General features: G+C 38.2%; 1 pseudogene; it reads right to left on the bottom strand.

Annotated features, from left to right (window-relative positions):
- Positions 1-2,187: 2,187 nt before the first annotated feature.
- LOC110287273 lies at positions 2,188-3,568 on the bottom strand (annotated as a pseudogene).
- Positions 3,569-4,184: the final 616 nt, after the last annotated feature.

Below are 4,184 nucleotides of genomic sequence, written 5' to 3'. Positions count from 1 at the left end.
TATCCATCTTCAGCACTTAACAATGTTACCAATCTGGGGACATGTAAAGTTAACTAGTCCTTAATCCTTGAGATATAAAAGCAGACAAAGTGGAGTCTTCTGTGTTACATCGATTAATGATGTAAAACTGACCTTATTTCTGAGATAAACACCACTTGCATTATCTGCTGATCTACTGTGGGATTCAGCTTCTAAGTTTTTGCTTTTCTTAAGGTTTTTCTTAAAAACTTTCCATAGATATTTATGGAGAATATCAGTCTGTGGTTTTCTTTTGTGCTTGTCTGAGTTTGGTAACAGGGTAATGCTGGCCTCCTAGAATAGGCTACAAACTCTATTCTCTTGCTCACTTTGGGGGGGAATTTCTTGTAGAACCAGTCATATCTGTTTTTTGAAAGCTAGTTAGACTTAGTAGCGATGCTATCTAGACATGGAGTTTCCTCGAGAAAGTTTTCAGCTGTGTTATTCAATACTTAACATCTACGCAGGTATCCGATTTCTCTTTAGTGAGCTTTTAATGTGTCTGGCATTGACTTTTTAGGTATGATTGGTTATCATGTTTTGCTGTTATTCCCTTAGTGTCTGTGTCATCTCTTCTGTCATTTTCTTTTTAATTTTTTTTAATGATTTATTTATTTTATATACGTGAGTACACTGTCTCTGTCTTCAGAACAGCAGAAGAGGGCATTGGATCCCATTATAGATGGTTGTGAGCCACCATGTGGTTGCTGGGATTTGAACTCAGAACCTCTGGAAGAGCAGTCAGTGCTCTTAACCACTGAGCCCTTCTTCTCTCATTTTCATACTGATAATTTGTCTTTCTTTCTTTCTTTCTTTCTTTCTTTCTTTCTTTCTTTCTTTTTTTTGTTAAGTATCACAATACTTTTATTTATCTTATTTTAGTTTTTGAAAGAACCAACTTTGGAGCCTATAACCTCAGCAGCATTCAGGAGGCTGAAACAGGAGACCAATTTGTCATCTTCTGCTGCATAGCTAATTTGAGGCTACTCTGGGCTACATATTAAGACCTTTCAAGAAACAATAACAAAAGTAAAATAAGTAAGCAAGGAGACCAAGCAACTTTTGGTTTCAGGAATCTTCTTATCTCAACACCGATGTTTATAATCGCCTTTCTTCTCCTTACTTGGAATTTCTAAACATTTACTCATTTGTTGACTGTGTATGTGTGTGCACACGCCTGTGTGCATGTGTGTATAGATGTGTGTGGCATATGCACTTGTTAGTATGTACACATGTGTGTGTAGAGGCCAGAAGTCAACATCAAGTGTCTTTCCTGGGTTGTGCTTGACTTTAATTTCTTTCTTCCTTTTTTTATGGTTTTAGAGTTTTATTGTTTGGTGGTTCAGTCTCTGTGAGCCCTCATGGGCCCAGATTAGTTAACTCTGTAGGTCTTCTTCTTCTTCTTTTTAAAGTAGACAATGTACTATTTTATTAATAAATAGTACAATAGCATCAATGATAACTGTTTAAACATTAATTTTCTTTGAACAGCCATGTCTTAGTTTAAATTTGTGCATACTGGTCTCTGTGACATTGCAAACAAATACATGAAAATATGTTGTAATCATGCACAGGTATGAATCTCTAATACTGTTTACAAATTATCATGGACAAGTTAAACTGCAATAGTTAATACATACATGAATAGTCATAATTATATGAATAGTAATGAAGAAACTGCCTATGTGTGATATACTCTAGATGTCAGGTTGTAAATATTTAATGTTCTTAAAAGACATAATACCTCATTTCCATTCAAGGATACATTTCTATTCATGTGGATATTCAAATGCACGCCAAGGAATATGCTCTTTGACAACAACAAACTCACACAAAAGACAGTGTTTGTCCTGCTTTAAAGAAGCAATACATTTGTTCATAATCTTTTCTGGAGACATAGCTTTCCATAGTAATAAAATGAATGTGCTTACTAGCCCAACCCCAAAGTTCAGTCTTCAAGAGAAACTTATAAAGTTAAGAAAGAGTCAGTCATAGATATAGATATAGATATAGATATGTCAAATTCTAGCCACACAAATGCTAAAAATGACATCAATTAAACTTCCTTTCTTGGGTGTTCTCCTCTGTCTCATCTTCCTTGCTCTACAATTCCATACCATTTATAAAATATATTCTATGAATTTTCTAATATGTGCAGATTTATTTTCCTTAAGTAAAATGAAGTTTGAATAGTACAGTCTGTGGTGTAGTGATATCAGCAACAGCCAGCTCTTGTCCATCAACTCGTCCCAGTTATTTTGATGTTTTGGAAAGATTGGACCTTGTTCATTCTTCAATAGACGTTACTAGCTGTAAGTAAAGTGTCCTATTTTTCCCCCTCTAATGTGATAGCTGGAGACTTCATTTGCAGAGAAGCACTATTGGTTAGATAGTCTAAAACATCTTGTAGTTTAGCTGACAGGGAAAACTGAATGTTTTGACGAAGTTGGCTACATGCAGGACAGTTATCCTATCTCTCTGCTTCAAATGTGTGTATACAGTCCATCTACATCATTGAATACCAAGTAATTATTAAGGGGAATGTACGCACTTGTAGCTAGCTATCTTCAAAACCTCAGTGGCACACACAGCTGCAAAGACTGCATTTGTAGAAGCTACTGCAGGAATGATTCATTTTACTACCCCTTGGGTGAGTCTGTAGGTAACACCTCTAATATTATATTGTGATGCTCTCTCTATGGAGTTTTGGAAAATCCACTGAATATGTTCAGGGTCATTTCTGTTTAATGGAACCCCATCTCCAAAAGGCTGGTCTTTATGCCACTGCAATATCCTTACATATTTGATATAGTGTTCTGTGAGCCTGGGCATAGATGCAATGGTACACATGGGGAAATTGACCTGTGGTGCGTAAAGTTCCAGAGTGCACTCAATACAAGCAGTCATTGGGGCAAAAATCACTCGGGCATTTCCTTTAAAGCCTTCTGTCCCCCTATTTTTGAAGGTATAATGGAGTTTGGATCCAACATACCATCTTCATAATTTAGAAGAGATATCAGCATTCCATTGATCCAACTTCTGGCTATGATAGAGTCCAATCCACATACTATAATATAAAATTGTCAGTAGAAAGTGTCATTTAAATCTTGAATCTTGTTGAAATGTGGGACCACGTTGCAGTTAGGAACTCTCATTTAGGAATTCTGCAGCAACTTCAGCCTTGGGTCTTCCAACATCTTTAGGCCTAAATGAAAACTGCCTATTTAAATTGGAAACATCTATAGTGTCCATGTCTATAACATGAATCGGTCTAAAAACAAACAGTGCCAGATTTTTTCAGAAGCTCACATTCTAAGCCACCAGCTCCAATGACTAGAACTTTACATGTATCGAACAAGAACTGGAGTGATTCAGTGCTTGGTTCGAAATCAGGGTGTGTGAAGGGTCCAGACCGGTCGAGGAACTTCTTTACATGGTTCCAGTGACCTTTCCAGTCTCCAGTGTCCCCACACCCATCACCAACACCCATTTTCTCAGCCAGGAGCCCCTCTATTCTCCTTTTCTTCTCTGGCTCCTTGCCATCTGCCATGTTGTTCCCTGCCTCTTCCCAGAGGCCCTCACAGCGAGCAGGTCTGCCTGGGAGGGGTGGGATTCTCTGTAGATCTTCTTATGGTGTCCTTGATCTCCTGGCTTGCTTAAGTCTATACCCCACTGTTTACAAGACTCCCCAAGCTCCGTCCAGTATTTGGCCATGAGTCTGCATCTGTTTCTATCTGCTGCTGGAGAAAACGTTTCAGAAGATAGTTATGCTAGGTTCTTGTCTGCAAGCATAGCAGAGTATCATTAATAGTATCAGGGCTTGGCTTTCTCACATGGAATGGGTCTCAAGTTGGGCCAATCATTGGTTGATCTTTCACTCAGTCTCTGCTCCACCTTTATCCCTGTGTACCTTGTAGGCAGGACAAATTTTGGGTTTAAGGTTTCATGGGTGGGATGTCCCCCTCCTCCTACTGAATGTCCTGCCTGGCTACAGGAGGTGGCCACTTCAGTCTCTCCATCTCCAGCTAGTAGGAATAGATCCTTGCTTTCTAATATTAGCATTAAGTTCTCTAGAATCTCACCAATGTATCATTTTAGTGGCATCCCACTTGGGTTTTCTTTTTATTCCATTCAAAGTTTTTTATTGTTACTGTTAAGATTGAACC

Source organism: Mus caroli, chromosome X (genome assembly GCF_900094665.2).
Source record: "Mus caroli chromosome X, CAROLI_EIJ_v1.1, whole genome shotgun sequence".
NCBI lineage: Eukaryota > Metazoa > Chordata > Mammalia > Rodentia > Muridae > Mus > Mus caroli.
The sequence above is the reverse complement of the archived record's forward strand: the minus strand, read 5'-3'. Positions and strand labels throughout refer to the sequence as shown.